Source organism: Lacerta agilis, chromosome 4 (genome assembly GCF_009819535.1).
Source record: "Lacerta agilis isolate rLacAgi1 chromosome 4, rLacAgi1.pri, whole genome shotgun sequence".
NCBI classification, from domain to species: Eukaryota; Metazoa; Chordata; class Lepidosauria; order Squamata; family Lacertidae; genus Lacerta; species Lacerta agilis.
In genome coordinates this window covers 476,605-497,893 of record NC_046315.1, presented here as the reverse complement: position 1 = coordinate 497,893, position 21,289 = coordinate 476,605, and the positions used below count along the sequence as shown (strand labels likewise).

At 57.5% G+C, this 21,289-nt stretch overlaps 1 long non-coding RNA gene across 1 annotated transcript; it reads right to left on the bottom strand.

Annotated features, from left to right (window-relative positions):
• Nucleotides 1-20,286, bottom strand: LOC117044936. Its single transcript, XR_004426379.1, has 3 exons — nt 20,252-20,286; nt 19,435-19,479; nt 1-170 (listed from the first exon to the last, which is right to left on the bottom strand). It is a non-coding gene; the product is annotated as an uncharacterized LOC117044936 (long non-coding RNA).
• Nucleotides 20,287-21,289: the final 1,003 nt, after the last annotated feature.

Below are 21,289 nucleotides of genomic sequence, written 5' to 3'. Positions count from 1 at the left end.
GGAGGGGGGGGAGAGGCTGTGGCGGGAGGTCAGAGGTCACAGGCGGCCGCGCGCTGGACTGACTCCTCCGAGGGCGGCTGCTGGGCACGGCTGCGGGGCGGGCAAGGAGGGGGGGCGGGAGGTCCTTCTGGCCAGGGGGGGCGCCATGATGCTTCGGAGGAAGCCCCAGCCTGGAAACAGAATGCGGGGAGGAAGAGTGAGGGGGAGCCCCGACCTCAAACTGGGGTGTCAAAACTCTTTCAAAGGAATTGCAAAATTGTAGGGTCGGAAGGGACCCCGCGGGTCATCTAGACCAACCCCCGGCAAGGAATCCCTGACAGACGGTCTTCCAAACTCTGCTTAAAAACCTCCAAGGAATAACAGCTGGGAGGGACCCCAAGGGTCGCCCAGTCCACCCCCTCCAATGTTGAGCAACATTTCAAACAAAAGAAACAGCATTTCCCCCCCCCCCGACATGATGGGCAGACACTGCCGCTGTTTCAAGGCAGCTGAGTTTGAAGGCTGCCTGTCTGGGATTCTTCCGCTGGGATTCCCGCAATTCTCTGATCTCCTGTTCAGCCCAGCGATAGCCCCCTCCCTGCGCTGCAAGGCTCCGCAGAAAGAAAATGAAGCAACCGGCTCTTTGGAGGAGTGTTAAGCCAAGATACGATCTCCTGCTAGAACCTCCCTCCTTCCTTCTCTCCCGAGGCGCCTGCCCCAGAGATAGGTCACCATCTCTTTCCCCCTACTCATCCGGAGAGCAAACGGAAGAAGCATTTGCAGAAGCCGTTTCTCAGACATTCAGGATAAATCCCTCCTGGCTGGCACCATTCAAAGATCCTAAACGCCCGGCATCTGAGCCCATCTTCAGAGAGGCTGTGTGGCACAGTGGTTAGAGTGGCAGGCTAGGGAGCTGCGAGAGACCAGGGTTAAAATCCCCACTTGGCACCCATGAAACTCCCTTGGGTGACCTGGGCGGCCTCTCAGGAACCTGGCCCACTTCGCAGGGTGGTTGTCGTGGGGATTAAATGCAAGGTGGGACAGACATGCAATAAAAGAAAGAAACTTTTATGGCGGATCCGCGTCCCAAAGCCCTCTCTGCTCCTGCGGTTCCCCAGCGGCACGGCTGCCTCCGACTGCGGAGGGCGGAGCCAAACCCTCCTGGCTAGGAGCCCCCGAGAGCCCCCTCCTCCTCCAGGAACTTGTCCAATCCTAAAGCCATCCCAGAGAGTGGCCATCCCTGCCTCCTGCAGCAGGGAGTTCCACTGGGCCTCTTCTCCCGGCTTGGCTGCTGTGCTGAGATACGTTGAGGGTGGCTGGGCGGAGGCGGCTCCCGCTGCCCTTTGCCCAGAAGCAGGGGCTGCGGGATCAGGCCTGGGAGAGGGCGAATACGGAGACCAGGACGGGGGGGGGGCTGCTCTTGGGCTTGGATCCTGCCTGGGGGTTCCAGGCTCCCTTTGGCCTCATCCAGCCAGCCCCTCTGACGCTCATCTTGCTCTGCAACTGCATTTGGTGCTGCTGGTGTCACTTAAGGCAGCGAGGTCCCTGAAGCCACAGGTTGCCGGAAGCTGCGCTTGTGGTCCTTGAAACTGCAGCCAAGCGGCGATGCCACACGCAAGAAACTCGGAGGCTCCTGCCAACCCTCGTGGTGTCAACCACCACCAGCAGGCGGAATCAAGGCTTCCTAGGCTCCCCTGGCCGCTCAGGAGGCCGCGATGCCCGCCTGGAGGGAGACATGCGCTGTGCCCGGCCTTCGTGGTCCCCCCTGGCGCTGGAGAGCAAGAAGAGCCCGCAGGATCAGGTCCCGTCTGGCCCAGCACCTGCTTCTCACAGGGACTAATTTCCCTGTAGGAAGCCCAAATGTTGGAGCTGTTACGGAAATTACCGGGTCGAGGAGGCTCAGCTCCCGGTCCTACGGAGGAAGCCCGTGGTTCACTGCGGAGGTAATGGAGACCAGCCGGAGATTGGAGCAAAAGCAAAGGAGTTTATTGCGCAACAAGGTTCAGGAGGATCCGAACCCCGAACAAAGGGTGTCCTGGACTTTTAAAAGTTCCCGCGATAGCCCAGAATACACAGCGAAATACATCACAGAAACGTCAGAGATGGGGAGGGGAGAGAGGAGGTTACAGTAAAATTTACATAGGGGAAAAACAAGTTTTGCATATCAGGAAGGATGGCAGGAACCGGTGAATGGATCTAGGGTGGGTGTAATACACATTGAAGGTTTCCTCTGCGTCAGGACAATAGAACGCTCCTAGGAGGATGTCTGCTGCCATGGTAACTGATGGACGGGTGCTTGACTGGATTATCGGGAGGGGTGCATTTCCTCCTGCAGCTGGATGAGGACGTGACTCGCCGCCTAAGGGATTATGAAAGCTGCTGAGTTGAGAGTCCAAAAATAGTGCAATATCGAAATAATATACTTCCGATGATCGGAGGATGGCGGGAACCGAGGAGTTAGAAAGGTTATTTTATAAGGAGCAGATAGACACTTGAACCAGGCAAATCGGACACTGCGTTCAGGAGTTGTGGATTTTTACAATAATAAACATTTCGAGCTGTCAAAAACGGGCCACCCAGCGTCTAAATTGTCCATTTGATACATTGTTGCAAGTTATAATTAATAGTTTCCCCAACTGGTTACATTTTGGTTTCGATTCCATTGTTCTCCCAGCAGGGAGCCTGTCAAAACCCACTTAGCGTGCACTGAAGCGTGAAGGTGATGATTGAATCATAGTAGCTGAGCTGAACGTTCCATTTTGCAGGCTGAGCTGAATGCATGCTCCTGATTGGTGGGTTTGCCGTTCATTGAGAAAATGGAGCGTGTACGGAGAGCTGTTTGACAGGAGCGCTTTTCCGGAGGCTTTTCGGGGCGCAGATCGGGACATTTAGGGGAAACCCTTTATCGCGAGGGTTTTATGTGGTGCTTGTGTGACTTGTGTGGTGAAGGGGTACCCGCTCATCGTCGGGGGGGGGGGCAAAGAGAAGAAAGAGGCTTCCAGGTCCCGCATTTGGCAGCGCGGGAGTCCCGCGAGGAGGCTGCGCGGTGGGGGAAGGTGGCGGCTGGAATTTTCCTTATCAGTCCCGCATTTGGAGATAAGATTTGTATCTGGTTCGCAGAACCACAAATCCTTTTCTCCACACCTACACCTTCAAGACTTGGTACTCACCTTCCCCACGCGCCTCGGCTGATCGTATTCAGGGAGAGCGGGCCGGTCATGGTTGGATGCCAACATCGGGTGCAGGCACGGTGGGCTGTCAAAAGCCAGCTGATCGGAGAGTATGATGAGCTGTCACACGGCTGTCAAAGTGGCAGGTAGTCACACCGGCGAGCTGCCAAAGGTGGCCAACGGGGAGACAGGGTGCGCTGTCAAATAGCTGTCAAAGCGGTAAGTCCGAAAATGTGGAGAACTGTGAAACAGCTGTCAAACGGCAAGCAGTCAGAATAAGGCAAGCTGTCAAAGCAGTGAGTCCGAAAATGTGGAGAACTGTCAAACAGCTGTCAAACGGCAGGCAGTCAGAATAAGGCAAGCTGTCAAAGCGGTGAGTCCGAAAATGTGGAGAACTGTCAAACAGCTGTCAAACGGCAAGCAGTCAGAATAAGGCAAGCTGTCAAAGCGGTGAGTCCGAAAATGTGGAGAACTGTCAAACAGCTGTCAAGAGTTGTCAATAGCGGCAAGTCTGAAAATGGTCGGTGGGAACGATGTACGGAGACTCGGGAATGGTGAAGCAGGAACTGGGGTGCGATGGACAGGAGCTGGGGTGCGATGCTGGGGTACGATGCTGGGGTGCGACGAACTGGGGTGCGATGCTGGGGTGCGGTGCTGGGGTACGATGATCAGGAACTGGGGTACGATGCTGGGGTACGATGATCAGGAACTGGGGTACGATGCTGGGGTACGATGATCAGGAACTGGGGTGCGATGCTGGGGTGCGGTGCTGGGGTACGAGGAACAGGAACTGGGGTGCGGTGCTGGGGTGCGGTGCTGGGGTACGAGGAACAGGAACTGGGGCGCGATGCTGGTGTACCGTGGGCTGTACCCCCGGGTATACGAGGAATGGGAATTGAGCGCAGTCCAAAGGGGAAGGGCTGCAAGGTCCTGTTGGGGCTCTCCTTATGTTCTCGAGTCGGAAGGAGGGGCTTGAACGAATTGCGGGTCAGTTTGAGCTGGCAGAGGGGCACGGAAAGGATTTGGAGGGTGTGACTCTGCGGTTGGTTGGGCCACTGAGACCTGGGTGCCTTGGGGTGGCCAATTCCCTTGGGGATGAGGTGGCACCATTTGCGGGTTCTCATAACCCTGGGCCCAAGGAGGGTGCGAAGGAAAGGTCGTGTATGGTGGGTTTCCTCCGGGGAATGGGTAAGAGTTAGCTTCAACCCATGGGCTCCCCGGGTATAAATATGGGCAGTTTCGTCTTAGGTGCCCTGGTTGAAAACACAGGTGACAAAGGCCAGTGGATGGGCCCCAGGGTCGTGGCATGGATGGGCTTGCATTCAATCCTCCCCCTCTTCCTCGCCCCCTGCCTCCTCCCCTGGCCGGGAACCCTGGAGCTGGGAAGTAAGGGGTTTCCATACTGAGGGCAAGCACTGCCTCTTCCTCTGCCCTGGTGTCCGTCCTTTTCTTTTCGTCCCGGTTGTTAAAGACGGACTTGGCGATGGACAGAATTTCGCTAAAAGTTTTCCCATCGTAGCCAACTAGGAGATTTAAGGCTTTCCTTATATCTGGCGTTGCCTGGTCTTTAAAGAAGCCTTTTACTATTATATCATGGTGCGGATTCTCGGGGTCTATTCCGCCCCAGGTTTTAATAGCCGCCACCAACCTAGAATAATAGTCCGACGGGTGTTCATTGGGACCCTGGATTACAGTCTGAACCTTAGTCCAGTTTATGGAGCGCTGTCCTGAAGCTTTAATGCCATCTAGGATGGCCCTTTTAAACAAGTTCAGGCACCAGATGCCATTAGGGGTATTGTAGTCCCAGGCAGGGTTGGGTTCAATACGGAGATCTCTAGGTGTCAGGGCCCCCACCCCTTGAGGTCTTCCTTCCTGGTAGTTTTCTTGGTTTAAGGCTTCTTCAGCCTTACTGAGGATGTCAGCCTTCTCAGCCTCATTGAATAGGGCATTTAAGAGTACGTGGACATCCGTCCAAGAAGGGTGATGGGAAGAGAAGATTGTAGCAATTTGCCGGTGGCACTTGTCAGGGTCATCTCTCAAAGAGGGCATCACGTTTGCCCAGTTTACTAAATCTGCAGTCCGGAAGGGCTGGTGAGTGTAAATCATCCGTGGGGCCCCATCCGGAGTTGCAGGAGGGATGGGAAAGGCACGTAGGGGCATCTGGTAGGAGGCCGCCTGGTGATTGATTCCCCCACTCCCTTTAGCCTTTCCTTTTACTGGCTGCCGGGAAGCAGATGGCGAGAAAGCACCCTGGATGCGGATGGCAAAGTCCTTAGCAGTCTGCACCATAGAGCGGGTGGTCATGCCCTCCACGTTTTCAAGAAGATTGGAGTGGGGCGACAAAGTATAGGCAGCGTGGTCACTGACTGGCGTTAAGACCGGGTCAGGTTCCATTTGGTCGTTGGATACTGTGGCTATTTCTCCCTGGTCCATGGGTTGGACTATTAGCTGCCCGCCTTGAGCTCCTGCCTGATTGTTCGGGTCTGCATCATTTTCGGGTCCCGGGAGATTATTTTGCCCAGGGACATCATTCTGTGCAGGGGGAGCTGTAGGGGCTTGTCTGGGTCTATTATAGTATAGCGCCATGGCCTGATCCATAGAATCATCGTCCGATGGATCCTCATAAGGGGGCGGTGCAGGACCTCCCTTGGGTTTCCTAGAGGCTTTCTTAGGAGGCTTTATCATAGGCATCTGGAGAGCCGGGGAATCCTTCAGAGTAGTGAGGATTTGATATACGACCTCGAAAGCTTTTAGGTAGTCCAACTGGCGGGGTCTTTCTTCTAGTAAGTGCTTCTTTAGAGCATTTAAGCGATCCTGGTTGAAGGATCCCTCCGGTGGCCAGCGGAGTTCAGATGACATTTTATTAGTAAAAGATGGCCAGGTGTTTTCGCAGAGGTCTTGCAACTTCTGCCTGGATAACATTTCTGAACCCGGAATCTCTTTCCAGTGATCCAGTACAAACTCGAGGGGGGAGTCGGGTTCCGGCTGGGTAAAAGAAGGCTTGCGAGAAGCCTTCTTCCCAGCGGAAGTACGACTGGGCTTCGAAGCCTTGGCGCCCATTGTTCCTTGGGTTTTAAGAGGAACCTGGGTTTTTTTGGGAAAAGAGGAACGGGAAAGGTATCTTAGTAAGTCAGGGTTTCTCACTAAGGGAGTGGGACAGGGGGGTTTCTTAACATAAGCAAAGTACAGTACACAACGTTCCAATAATCTAGCCTGGTCCCTTGCGTTCACTAGTTCGGCTAGCGGGGCGGCTGACCAGGGGGATCTACTCTAAACTACCTCTTCCTTTCCTTTTTCTGGAGCTCCCTTTTCCTCTTCCTTTCTCTTCCGTTTCTTCTCATCTATTCCTATTTCTCAACCCCCATTTCCACCCATTACAGGGTACCCCCACCTGGCAACCTCCTGCCTATCGTTAACAGCTAAGGAAGGGAGCCCTACTGGACGCCTGCCACTGCAGTGCCAGATCGGGCAGCCCTTTAAATAGAGTTAAACGGTCCGGAAAAACCTCCCTTGCGTTCGGAAGCGGGCTCACGCACGACCAGCGTGTTTTACATGGCCCGACCGGGGCGGCTGAGGTTTGGGATAGTGCAGAGAAGTCCTTTGCCCCTTGGCAGCTGGCAAAGTAGAAAAAGAGCCCAGTCCCTTGCGTTCGTTAGACCAGCTAACGGGGCGGCTGACTGGGTATTGGAGAAAAGAGATAGAGCTCAGGACTCCCCTTTCGAGTTGAGCAGCAGTCCACGGGACAGACTGAGAGACAGGCAAGAAATGATACGCAAGAGAGCAGTAGATTGCGGTTGCCAGGCTTACCTCCCCCCTCCCCCCAATCACCAGTGCACTGGATTTATACTTACGCGTCTTCCACCGCGATCCGCTGGATCGTTGGAGACGAAGCCGGCTGAACTTTGCCTTTGCTCCCCGGTTGGCTCCCCTTGAGACCTGCAATTACCGCCCGGAGGATGGCCAGGGATCCGTCGAGTCTCCACGGGAGAAAAGGGTCCCGTTGCCGGCTGAAGGCTCGGTGGGGTTCCCCAGCCACCACGGGAGAACGCAGGTCCCGGGTTTCGGCGCCAAGACTGTTACGGAAATTACCGGGTCGAGGAGGCTCAGCTCCCGGTCCTACGGAGGAAGCCCGTGGTTCACTGCGGAGGTAATGGAGACCAGCCGGAGATTGGAGCAAAAGCAAAGGAGTTTATTGCGCAACAAGGTTCAGGAGGATCCGAACCCCGAACAAAGGGTGTCCTGGACTTTTAAAAGTTCCCGCGATAGCCCAGAATACACAGCGAAATACATCACAGAAACGTCAGAGATGGGGAGGGGAGAGAGGAGGTTACAGTAAAATTTACATAGGGGAAAAACAAGTTTTGCATATCAGGAAGGATGGCAGGAACCGGTGAATGGATCTAGGGTGGGTGTAATACACATTGAAGGTTTCCTCTGCGTCAGGACAATAGAACGCTCCTAGGAGGATGTCTGCTGCCATGGTAACTGATGGACGGGTGCTTGACTGGATTATCGGGAGGGGTGCATTTCCTCCTGCAGCTGGATGAGGACGTGACTCGCCGCCTAAGGGATTATGAAAGCTGCTGAGTTGAGAGTCCAAAAATAGTGCAATATCGAAATAATATACTTCCGATGATCGGAGGATGGCGGGAACCGAGGAGTTAGAAAGGTTATTTTATAAGGAGCAGATAGACACTTGAACCAGGCAAATCGGACACTGCGTTCAGGAGTTGTGGATTTTTACAATAATAAACATTTCGAGCTGTCAAAAACGGGCCACCCAGCGTCTAAATTGTCCATTTGATACATTGTTGCAAGTTATAATTAATAGTTTCCCCAACTGGTTACATTTTGGTTTCGATTCCATTGTTCTCCCAGCAGGGAGCCTGTCAAAACCCACTTAGCGTGCACTGAAGCGTGAAGGTGATGATTGAATCATAGTAGCTGAGCTGAACGTTCCATTTTGCAGGCTGAGCTGAATGCATGCTCCTGATTGGTGGGTTTGCCGTTCATTGAGAAAATGGAGCGTGTACGGAGAGCTGTTTGACAGGAGCGCTTTTCCGGAGGCTTTTCGGGGCGCAGATCGGGACATTTAGGGGAAACCCTTTATCGCGAGGGTTTTATGTGGTGCTTGTGTGACTTGTGTGGTGAAGGGGTACCCGCTCATCGTCGGGGGGGGGGCAAAGAGAAGAAAGAGGCTTCCAGGTCCCGCATTTGGCAGCGCGGGAGTCCCGCGAGGAGGCTGCGCGGTGGGGGAAGGTGGCGGCTGGAATTTTCCTTATCAGAGCCAAAGACAAGAGCAACACTCCAGCCCCTGTCCTGCAGTTGCTCACAACTGGCTCTCAGAATCACTGTTCCCTCCAGCCACAGAAGCAGGGACTCTCAAGATAGAAATAATAAAATTATTATTCTTATTATTAACCTTTGTGGCTATAATTTATTTTTGTTTATACCCATCAGATCTAACGACATTAGAAACGCATTAAAGGTAAAGGGACCCCTGACCGTTAGGTCCAGTCGTGTCCGATTCTGGGGTTGCAGCACTCATCTCGCTTTACTGGCCGAGGGAGCCGGCGTACAGCTTCTGGGTCATGTGGCCAGCATGACAAAGCCGCTTCTGGCGAACCAGAGCAGCGCACGGAAACGCCGTTTACCTTCCCGCCAGAGCGGGACCTATTTATCTACTTGCACTTTGATGTGCTTTTGAACTGCTAGGTTGGCAGGAGCTGGGACCGAACAACCAGAGCTCATCCCGTCGTGGGGATTCGAACCGTTGACCTTCTGATCAGCAAGCCCTAGGCTCTGTGGTTTAACCCACAGCGCCACCCGTGGTTTATAGATCATCAATGATAAAAACATAATAAAAAGCAAACCGACAGACAACCTAATAGTGAAATGATCATCGTAAAAAAAAAGTCCTCTCTGCCTCACTTTCACAGGCCATGGGTTATTTAATGGCCAAAGGCCTGGGGAGAGAGGAATGTTTCTTCCTGGCGCCCAAAGGCACCTAAGGATGGCACCAGGCGAGTCTCTCCGGGGAGAGCGTCCCACACTCCGGGAGTCACCGCAGAAAAGGCCTGTTCTCCTGCTGCCGCCCTGCGAACCTCTCTGGGAGGGGGGCACCGAGAGACGGGCCTCTGGGGAGAAGCGGAAGGTCCTGGGTGGGTCGGGGTCCTGAAGGTCTTGAGGCCCTGAGCCACGGATCTCCCTCCGTCTTATCCTCTTTCAAGGCCATTCCAGTGGGCGGCCATGCCCGCTTCCTGCAGCCGGGAGTCCCACAGTTTAACTCTGCGCTACACGAAAAAGGACTTTCTGAATCTTCCAACATTTGGCTTCCCGGGAGTTCTCACGTTCGGCCTCTTTCCCCGCTGCTCCTCTTGGGAAAGGGTTGGGGGGCGGAGCTGGGGATAAATGCTGAATTTTGCCAGTTCTGCCCTGAAGGGCCCTCGGCCAACGGCCGTTGCGAAACTTTCACGTCTTCCAGGGTTGCATTATGCAAAGTCGTGCATCAGCTCTCAAGGGCTGTTTACTCTCATGTAGACCTGCCAGGGCTTTGGCCATCAGCAACCGCAGGAAATCCAGCAGCTGAGCCCAAGGGGGAAGGGTCTGGGGGGGCAGCCCTCCCCCCGGCCTTCTCTCTGAGCCCCTTCACCTAGAGATCAAGGATTTAGTGCAGCAGACACTTAATTCCCCCCACTTTTATTTTATTTTATTTAAAGCCACTTCTGCTTCTGGTGGTTTATTTCAGTCCCGGAAGAGGAACGAGGTGCTGCTTTTAATTGCATTTCTCCTTACTGTCCTGGGTGACTTTCTAGGGAAGTTTCCCCAAATGCAACCAAAAGACGAGCATGATCTGAATGCAGCCCCTCTCTGCTGGGCATCTCCTTCCCCCGCCAAGGGGAGGCTGAAGGGGGGGGGTGAAGCAGAATGCCAGGCGACCCACGGCTCTGCCCTCTCACTGCTGCTGCTTCTGCTGAGCCAAGTTCTCACCTTACAAACAAGCAGGAGGACGGCAGGCCAAGGAGGAGCCTGGCCCCCCGGGGGTGTTCCTCTTGGCAACCAAGAAGCAGCCGCAGCAGCAGCTGCCACCCTTGGCAGCAGCGGGATCAGGCCCTGCCCTCACCCACAAGCCCTCCCTCCCGCTGCTGGCAAGGGTGGGGCTCTCTGGCGCAAGTTGGAGGCCCGGGGAAGGGGTTTCCACGTATCCCAAACATGTCCTTCCTGGCCAGATGAAAGAAGGGGGGGGGGAATTCCTTCTGCATCCAGGCCAGGGAAAGTCTAAAGTCCGCCCAAGAGAGGCTGCCGCCTGCCTTCTGCGGTAGCAGCAAGAGAGGGAGTGGCGTAGGTCCCTGCCAGGCCCGTCTCTGGGTTGGTTGCAACAGGCTGGGCGCAGATCCCGGCTGCCAGGAGGGCTCCTGCCTGGCGGGTCTGGCATAGGGAGCAGCAGGGTCTCAGAAGGGCTGGCTGGATCAGGCCGAGCCCCCCCCCCCAACGAGCCCAGCACCCTGTTCTCACAGGGGCCAGCCAGATGTGTCCCCAAAAGGACATGGGCAAAGCAGCAGCCCAGCCCCCTCCTGCCCTTCCCAGCAACTGGGACTCAGAAGCATTGCAGGTGCCCATTGTGGAGGCAGAGAAAAGCCGGGGGGGGGGGGCAGATCACCAGCTGAATATTGCAATATACCGGCATCTCACGGTGTCTGAAATAAGGACAGAGCTGTGAAGAGGCATTTGCTGGCTTCACGGGTTTCCCCACATGGTGATTTTTGCACAGCACGCAAACACACAATAACACATCATGATTCACAATATATTGCCAGGCAGGGGCGTTCCTAGCCCCTTGGCTTCCCGGGGCGGGAAGCCAAGAGGCACCCCTGGGGGCGGGGCATCGCGGCGCGTGCATCATGACGTCATGACGCACGCACACGCGGCCACGCCCCGCCCCCAGGGGATGCCGGGCGGGGGCTTTGGGAGCCTCTGCGGGCTGCAGAGACTCCCGAAGCCCCCGCCCGGGCCCCCTCGGGGGAGCGCAAGTGGGGCAGGGAGAGGGGCGGGTCCCCTCTCCTTGCCCCGGCTCCGCAAGCCAGCCAGCGGCGTGAAAAGCCGCTGGAGGGCGGGGGCTATTTTCGGCGCTGCCGGGGCAGAGCCGCAGGGGCGGCCAGCGAGGGGGGTGACACCCCGACTCGCTGGCGGCCCCTGCGGCTTCACCCCGGCAGTGCCGAAAATAGCCTAAAAAGAATTTTTTTAAAAGTAAAAAAAAAAAAAGCCCAATGGGTGGGGCCACCTCCCGATGTGTCACCCCAGCAGGGGCGCTGCCCGGGTCCCCCCCCCCCGCGACGCCCCTGTTGCCAGGTCCGAAATTATGAAACTGATATCACAATATGGATTTCAAACCGGATTTGGACAATATAACAATAGCTGGCCCAGCCCTTTCCTCCTCCGTGAACTAGCCTGCTCCTCTTGTAAAGCCATCCAAGTGTGTGGCCCTCGTGGCCTCCTGTGGCAGGGAGTTCCACAGTTCAACTCTGCATGAAGAAGAAGAATCTTCTTTTCTCTGCCCCGAATCTTCCAACATCTGGCTTCACTGCATGCCCAGAGGTTCTAGCATTGGAAGGGAAGGGGGATTTTTTTTCTCTCTAGCCACTTTCTCCGGCCCAGGCATCAGTTTATAAGCTTCTAGAATGCCACCTCTTCCCCAGCCTCGACAAATGTGGCCACCCCTGAGGTCATCTAGTCCACCCCCTGCAAAGCAGGAATCTCAACAAAAGCATTCATATAGTTCTTGACACTCTCACAGAACTCCAAAAAGTTGGTGAGACGTGACTTGTCCTTGCCGAAGCCACGCTGACTCCGCTTCAGCAAGGCTTGTTCTTCTATATGCTTGGTTATTTCATCTGTAGCAATACTTTCCCCGATTTTCCCCAGGACATAAATTCAGCCAATCAGCCTGCAATTCCTAGGATCCCTTTTTAAAAACCGGTGTTACATTGGCTACTTTCCAGTCCTCAGGTATGGAGGTTGATCCGAGGGACAAGTTACTTACTTTTGTTCAATCAGCAATTTCCCGTTTCTTTGAGACCTTGCAAGACAATTTCCAGTCTTTCTCTACCAGCCAATCATTCCTCACTCCTGCCTCAGTTTCTCGGACGGATGCACAGAATTGCCTTGGCTTCTCCGCAATTTCCTTCTCCTCCTTTAGCCCTCCTTGGCCTTCCCTGTCATCCAAGAGTCTCCTTGGACAGTACCTCTCTTAAGGCTTAAGATCAGCCTCTGAGCCCCTCCACACATTCCTCAAAGGGCAGCCCCATTAAGCTGGTGGGGGCCAGAGGCAGGACCTTTTTTGGGGGGGCAGCTCCACATCCTTGCCCCTCTCTCTCCAGGCATGCCCTCCCACATGGGCTCCGGAGGCCATTTTTGTTCAAAACAGCTGTTCCTTAATACTTTGGCTGCTTTCGGAGTTAACTGCTATTTAAAACTCCGTTTCTGCTCGTTGCTTGTATTTTACTGCTGCTATTTTCAGAAGCTTTGGTGTTTGATAGAGTGTGGCTTGCAATTCCACTCAGAACAGATTTTGCGTTTCCAACTATGCCGCCTCGGGTGGGTCAGTCCCCCAATAGATGACCTGTAGCATCAACAGGGAGCAAATCCCAACACTTCCGAGGAGGAGGGGGGGGGTCGGCATCTCCGAGTCCCAACCCAACTCCAGACCGCAGCTACAGGCCAGAGCTGGAGACGGGCCACAATCCACACCCAGAGGAGAGATTGGACTAGAGAAGTCCCTTGCCACCCCCAGCTTTGCGATTCCATGAACAGCCCCAGCCGCTGCTGCTGCGCTGCTTCTCTGGGGGCCACAAAGTCGTGCTCTCTGGGTCCAGAGCGGACCTCCTGCCCCCTCCATCTTAACCAGCCCTTCGTTCCCATCCCAAAGCTGGATCCTGCCACGGGGGCCGGCGTGCCCCCTTTAAGGCCCGAGGTGACGGGGAGGCAGGCAGAGCAGCTACCTGTCAGCCCAGGCCTCCCTCTCCTGGCTGGCTGCATTCCCAGGTAGGTCACAATCCTGCTCGGCAGGTGAACTTCAGCCCTCCGTGCCTGCTGCCCACAGCTCAGAGCCCCACGGCACACACCAGCCCCCCACGCCACCTGACACGCAGAGAAAGAGGCCACCCCCCCCAGCCCCAGTGTGGAGGAGCACCGCAGAGCTGCCCCCTCCCCAGAGACACTACTCACCGGCAGGCAGCAAAGGCGGAAGAGCAGCTCAGCCGCTCCCCCCCCCCCGCCCCGTGTGTGGACTCTGCCCCTTGTCAGGGCAGGGCAGGGCAAAGCCAGAAGGAGGCAGCCTGGTCCGGACACCCCACAGCCATGGGGACAGCCAGGGATCTACGGGGCGGCTGCGTTGGGAGCCCTGCATTTGATGACTCAATTCAAAAAGGAGATTGCAGAGTTCAGAAAATAGCAATCGGGATGATCGAAGTGACTCCTGCGAGGAAAGAGTGTGGCCTTTGGGATCCTTTAGCTTGCAGAAAACGAGAGGCAGCAGGAGAGGCACTTGTAGAATTATTCACGGCAAGGAGAAAGCGGATAGGCCACAGTTTCCCTCCCTCTCTCCTAACTCGCAGACCTCCAGCTGAATGGGGGGAAGCTGAGGAGCAAAGGAAGTTGGACTGTGGAACTCCCTCCCACAGGAAGCCCCCCCCCAACCTGGAAGGCTTTAAAAGAGCATCCAAGCAACTCAGGGAGGAGGAGAGGGCCATGGAGGGAGACTAGCCAGGCTGGCTCTGCTCTGCCTCCAGTTCTTCTCCCTCTCTCATAATCCCAGAATTCGTGGAGATGCAACAAAGCTGAAGGTTGGAGGATTCGGGGCAGGTGGAAGGAAGGACTTCCCTGTCCCGCCCGCCAGCCTGGAGCCAGACCCAAGAGGATCGTGTTGCTGCCTTTCCTCCAGGAATAACAGGAGCCGAGGCGGCAGCCAAAGACCAGGCACCTTGCCCAGGAGCGGAGGCAGCAGGTTGGAAGAGAAGGCGGCCCAGCCACACCTGCCTCACCTGTCTGCTGAGGGAAGGAGTCCTTCCTTTCACCTGCCCTCAATCTTACTAGCTTCTACTGCGTCGCCTCTCCATACTAAAAAGTCCCCAAAGCTGCAGCCTTCCTTTGCAGTCACTCCGTCCCTGGCTCAATTTCCAAACCTTTTCAAACTCTCGCCATATCCTCTTTGGGGATACAGAATGCTAGAGTTGGAAGAGACCCCAAGGGCCACCCAGTCCAACCCCCTGCCAAGCAGGAAACACCATCAAACACCTAATATTTATTAGGAGAGGCACAAAGGGGGGCCTCGGGAGACCTGAATCTCCCCCCCCCCACCACGTAACTCTGCCAGAAGCCAAGTGTGTTTTGCAAGGGGGGGGGGAGAGGTTGCTAAGATCTGCTCCAGGCACCAGGTCCCTCCGGAGGAGCAGCAGCCCCACTGGGATTGCAAGGCAGGCTGCTTTCCCTTTTGCAGCAGCAAGAGCTCTGGGGCTGGGAGGGTCTTGATCAGGAAGACGAGGGGGAGGGGAAGACACCCACCCCATAGCGCTGCTCCTCGGGTTTCCGTTCACCCATTCCCCCCCCCCCCCCAAGCTGCTCTGAACTCCGAAACCTCCTGCAGGAGATCCAGTGTCACCTCCGCTTGTTCAGGACCTGGTTCTAAAACCGGACAGGGTGCCCCAGGGGGCAGAAGGCCAGGAGAGATGGAAGGGACCCCCAGGGTCATCTCGCCCACCCACCCCAGCAGGTGGCCATCCCACCTCTGCTGAAACATCTCCCAGGGAGGAGTCATCGGACGTTGTGGGGCAGGAGCTGTGGAAGGAAGGAAGGAAGGGAGGGAGGGAGGGAGGAAGGAAGGAAGGAAGGAAGGAAGGCGGCCTCCTGATCTGAGTGTCAGACAAGAAGACTCCCCTCAGGCACAGAAGCAGGGGGCTGGGGAGGACCCAACAGCGACCTTCTCCACCAGACTCACGGGGACATCAGGACGTCAGAAGGGCCTGTTGGATCAGGCCGAGCCTCCCGCTCTCACAGCAGCCGAATGCCCCTATCAACCCAGGAATCCAGATAGACTGCCTCTGGGCCTGGAGGCTCCATCAGAAGAGCCAGCCGGATCAGGCCAGGGGTCCACCTAGTCCAGTCTCCTGGGCAGATGCCTGAAGGGAACCTGTGGCTTCCAGCAACGGCTCTTCAGACGCAGGGTTGCCTCCGGCAGTGGAGTCAGAGGCTGGCCAGCCTGGCAAGGAGCCCCCCCAGAGCCCTCTCCTCCTCCTCCTCCCCCGTGAACGGGTGTGGTCCGCTTTCAAAGCCATGAGGCCAAGCATGACCACCAGCACCCTTGCATCGCAGGGGGTTGGGCCGGATGACCCTTGGGGGTCCCTCCCCACTTTACACTTCTACGAACGACTCCAGGCAGGGGCCCCTTATCCTCACTTTGCTTGGGAGAGCTGGCATGTCTGACTTCAGGAAGAAGAGGGGGGGGGGAACGGGACATGAGCCTTGCAAGCCAGGACTCCTGGGTCCCAGCGAAGCAGCCCTCCCCCCCTCCAAAGACGCCACCCTCCACAGGGCTTGGGTGCCCCCCCTCGGTCGGAAGAAGAGGCGAGGGCGAACTCTGACACAGGCTGAGCCTGCCCAGCCCACAGGAATTCCGGCACATTCCACAGGGCGCTGGCCTGGGCTGGGGGCCAAGGAGGCTGGGGGGGGGGCAGCTGCAGCCTTAAGGAGAGAGGGAGGGAGGGAGAGAGAGAGCCATGCCCTCTGGCCCAGACAGGCGTGGCGTGGCTCAGGGGAGAGCAGAGGGCACTCTGCGCACGTGCAGAGGCACTGCCTCCTCCCAGGCATTCATGCCCGCTCTGGCCCCCTCTTCATCCGGTGCTGCAGAATGAAGCCCCAGGAGTCTGGCTAAAGAAACTGTGGGGCGCCCCAGAACTAGGCCGAAACAGGACTGTGGAGCTGGAAGGGGCCCCCAAGGGCCATCTAGTCCAACCCGCTTCAATGTACGAACCGCAGCGGGAGAACCAGCCTCCCAACCCCTTTGGAGCACTTCAGGAAAGCTGAGCCAGCCTCTGGAGAACTGGGGGTGTCTATCACTTATGGGGGGCATCTTCAGGGACCAGGGCAGACCAGCTAAGTCTTCCGTCAGCTTCAGGCAGCCCCCACCCCAAAAACTGTGGGGGGGGGGCACACACTAAATCTGGCCCAAACTGGACCCTTCCTTGGGGTCAGAAGGAAGACACAGCAAGGGGGAGGAGGACAAAGAGGGTGGCGTTCCTGAGAGCCCCCCACCCACAAAACCCCTTCTGCCACAGGGTGGGCAGAGGCAGAGCTAAGCAGAGGGCGGTGAGAAACAGCAGAAATCTCCCCCTCCCCAAACACACACACACACACACACACACACAGTGTTTGGATCTCAGAGGCGCCACCCAACTCCCCCCCCCCCAAGCCGTGAGTCAGGCCAGCCAGAAATAACCATTTGCAGCAGCAGGAGGAGCATGCTGGGAAGGGAAGAGGGAGGGGGCTCATCCTGGCCCGGGACCACCAACCTTCTTTTCCTTTTTTCAATATGGACTTGATTCCATGCTTGCCAAACGGGGGGGGGGGGTTTCCCCCGTTTTGAATTTCCGGGTGCAATTGAGGTTTCGAGCGTCTGCTGTGAGTCGCTTTGGGCACAGCTCCCCCCCCCCCCCGGTGGGGAAGCATCAGTAAACACGGGGCTCAATCCATCCCTCCATCCCAGCCATAAAGGCATCGGGGTGGGGGCTGGCACAGCAAGGGGGTGGGTGGGGCAAGGAATTTGGGTGGCCGTCTGCCCCCAGTGTTTTCCAGCCCGGTGTGGGCACAGCGCTTTGGGGGAGAGCCCAGTCCTTGGGGGGCAGGCCGACTGGGGCCCCGAGGGGAGGTCTCTGCCAGGAGCAACCCCCACCCCTCCCTGCCCCACACACCAGCCTGGCTGCTGAAGACCCAGAGGAGGCCAGACCCTCTCCTTCTCTCCTGGCGCTCAAACTCAGGGGCATCTATGAAAGGGCACCAGTTGCCTCCTGAAAACATTCCCGTTCACACAATCCCATATAGATGCTTAGGAAGTGGAGGGAATTCTAACCCGTTTTCCATGCTTTAAAGCACGGTTGCAGTTCTTTTTGGATTTTCTTATCATTTTGTAAACAGCTTAATCATAATAAATAATGTTTTTCTACCCTGCCCATCCCGCTGGGTGGCCTTGAGGTTTGTTTTGTTTATCAATCAAGCAGTGTATAAACCTTACGAAACAAATAAATGAATCTCAGGGCTGGAAGGATTCAGGGCAGAGAAAAGAAAGCGCTTCTTCGCGCAGAGTTGGCCTGGGGAACTCCCTGCCACAGGAGGCAGCGACAGCCGCCAATCCAGGCAGCCCTGCGAGCCATTTGTTGAGTGTGATAAGTGGGGAAGGGGCCCTGGTGCCTCTGCAGGAAAGAGCCCGTGCCAGGGCAGCCCCCACCCAGGCGGGCAAGGCGGAGGGTGCCTGGCAGGGCAAAACAGGCCTCCCACGCCGCCGGGGATCAAAGCCCTGCTTAAACCTGCCCAGTGGGCAGCTGCCCCGTGCCCGCTGCCGGGCCCCATGCCCAGGGAGGGAGCTGCCAAGGGAGACGGGCGGTGCCAGGCCAGGACGCCTTCCAAGAGGCTGGCTGCCTCTCGCCCTGCTCCTGCTCCTCCTCCTCCTCCTCCCTGCCAGGCCAGGGGGACGAGGGCCGGCTCTCCACAGCCTGGCGGCTAAATTTAGCTCGGAAGAGGCTCTTTGGGGGCCGGGATGTCCTTGAGAACAGCTCTAGAGCTGGAAGGGACCCCAAGGGGGTGACAGGGAAGAGGGCACAACAGGCGGGCAGGGCAGGGCAGGGCAGGAGAGCGCCATCCCAGAGGGAAGGAGGAAGCTGAGCCAGGCCGTTGGCTCCATCCAGCTCCACACTGCCCACACAAACTGGCAGCAGCCGTCCAGGGTTTCAGGCGGGGGTCTCTCTCCCAGCCTGGGAATTGAATCTTCTACATTCCAAGCATGTGCTCTGTCCCTGACACCCAGGAAGGCAGAAAGCTGCCATGCGGGGGGAAGAAAAACACTCTGCACATGGCCAGGTGCCCGTTCTGCCCACAGATATTCAGAAGGCAACGGCTGTGCACAAATGGCAGGTGCCCCCTCAGAGGGCGGACCCCCCCCCAAGAACCCCCCTCTGTCTGGGCACGTTGTGCAGGCAGGCGGCCGTGTCCCAAGGTGACCCCGGCAGCTCAGCTCACTTGCCAGGGAACCTTGGAAAAAATGACGGAGGAAGAGGAGAAGCAGCAGCCAGGCAGGAGTGGCCCCTTCCCTTCCCCACAACACAGCCAGCAGGAGGCAGGGGAAAGGGAGGGACTCCCTACCCAGCACCCCAGAACTCCCGGAGCAGGATCTGAGCCCCAGAGCCCCTCCCCCTCCCAGAATGCAACTGGTATTTGGCTCCAACCAGGAGCCACGTGTCCAGCCCTCTCCTCCTCCTCCTCCACGAACCCGCCCAATCCTCTTTCAAGGCCGTCTCTGCCTCCTGTGGCAGGGAGTTCCGCAGATTAATCTGTGCTGCGAGAAGAAGGGCTTTCTTTGAGGAGGAGGACCTTCCCCTACTGATCGGCTTCTTTGGGCAACCCAGAGCAGCCGGACTCCCCCCACCCACGGGGCACCCGTGAGAAAACGGGGCTCCCTCACCCGGGGGGGGGGGACACAACAGAAAAGAGGTTCCGTGGACCCCTTGATGCGACTGGTGTCAGGCCCACAAGGATTATATCGCAGCCCCACACTTATGGGCTCCATCGAGGCCTGCCCACCCCACCCACTCTCAAACCTCCCTCTACAAGATACTAGTCCTCATTTAATCGCTGCAACAAGCACCAGTGCCCGCCTCCCAAGGTCACATCCAATGAGCTTCAGGGCTGAGTTGCAAGCGGGGGGGGGTGGGGTGGAGAACTGGTTCCCCCCCCCAGATCGTAGCCGTGTGGCACTCTAACCACTATGCCACGCTGTCATGAGCTGCCCTGAAGCCCCCACCCTTAATCCAGTTTGCATCACCCCTACTCCCCCCCCCCCATTGCCACTCGCCAGGCCCACAAAACTCACCTTAGCTGCCTTCTAGGGGGTGGCCTCCTGGTCCTGACCCCCTTCTTTATTTTCAGGGGGCCGCCAAGCAGGGCCGCTCCCCCCACAATCCAAGAGGCCTCTGCGGTGACCCCCTCCCACAAATGCCCCCCCCGAAAGTCCTTTGACGCTTACCTTGCAGTGTAGGCTCCTAGGGTTCAGGTCCCATCCACACAGCAGCTGAGGGGGAAAGGCAGGTGGGGGTCAGGGTGGAGCCCCCTGTCCTCTTCCGGGGGTGCTCCCCCACCCAAAGCCCCCTTCTGCCCTGGGGGGGGGGTCCTACCCAGCACCCCGTCGCACAAACACAGGTAGATGCCCCCCTATTGCAGGCGGGGGAGGCGGAGGCCCACGGGGGGGGGGCTGCCAGCCCAGCCTGCTCTTTCCTTCCAGGGATGAGGAGGGGGCGACCCTTGGCCCCAAGGACCCCCTCCCTCCGCACCCGGTGTCCGCCTGAAGGCCGGGGATCCCCTCCACCGGCGAGACGGACCAGCCCCCCCCCCAAGCTTTGCCCCTGGACCCTCCTGGGGGGGGGGAGTAAAGGGAAGGCATCCCTCTCCCTCCGCCTGCGCATCTGGGGGGGGGGCTGCGATCCACAAATAGACAGACCCCCCCGCAGGGCGCGACCCTGGACACGCGGGGGAGGGGAGGGGAGGGGAGGGGGGCTCTGCTCCCCAGGGTGGGGCCTCGTGGCGGGGGGGGGGAGATGGGGAGGGGGGTCCGAGGCCCAGCAGCCCCCCACCCCGCGGACAGAGAGACGCACCAGACTAGAAAGGGGGGCACGAGAGGGAGCGCCCCCTCCCCTCCCCTCCCCTCCACCCGGGGGCCCCGATCCTGCCTGGCTCCGGCCCGCAGTGGGGCCCGATCCCCCCTCCTTCTCCCGCCTGCCGCCCCCCCCGGCTTTGCCCCCCACCCTCTCTCTCTCTTCTCTCGCCTCCCCCCCCCCGCCGGGCACCTGAGTGTCGCCGCCTCCGCTGCCGCCGCCGAGCCGCCATTTTCCTTCGCCCGCCGCCGCCGCCGCCGCCCGGCCAGGCCACGCCCACGGGGCGGGTCCCCTCCCGCCGCAGTCTCCGCCCCTCGCCGCGCCCCCACCTGCAAGCCCCGCCCCGGCACCTCCCAGGTACGGCCGGAGACCTCTCTGCGCATGCTCGCGGGGGACGCCGGGAGGCCGATGGGGACAGGGCGCCTCTGGGCATGGGCAGAGGGCGCCGAGGAGCAGCCAAGATCCCAGACCCGGCAGGCTACGGGGCCTCCTGGGGGTCTCGGGGGCAGGGCAGGTGCGCAGGCAGGAGGTGAAGGGAGGCTGCGAGGCAGCAGAGCAGCGCTTCTCAGCCTGGAGCTCTTCTTTCTTTCTTTCTTTCCCTCCTCCCGATTCTTAGCCTTCCTAACTGGGATGCTGTGAACCGTGCGGAGACCTCTGGCCTTATGCAAATTTAATTAATAATAAATAACCAGTGCTTTTTTTTCTTTTAAAAAATGTTTAGGGGTACTCTCATTTTGACTCAAGGAAATCACAATTTGGTAGTTCCAATCGGGGGAAATAAATACAGTAAATGGACAAAAGTGCAAAGATTCCCAAAATGTTCAGGGGTAGGCGTGCCCCTGTGTACCCCCACAAAAAAGCACTAATAATAATAATAATAGTAATAATAATAATAATAAATTGTAGTGGAGGGTTGCGATTTTAGCCCTGTTTCTCAAGCGTTTTCCAGCACAACATCTGGGAGTCAAACTACATTAGGTTCTAAAGGTTTGCTTCACCATGAAATACCTGAGATGTCAGTCTCTGCAGATTTCCAAAACATTTGGGCTTGGGGACAATTCCTGAGAAACTCATCCTGCTTCAATGGATCTGCCTGTCCACCTTGGTCGGATCCAGGGCCGGATTTCGGTTTGATGCGGCCCTCAGCTGCTGAAGGTAACAGGGCCCTTTCCATGTCCAGCTGTCCTTTGTCAAGAACCAATTGTCGCTGCTTTTTGTGTTGAATATATG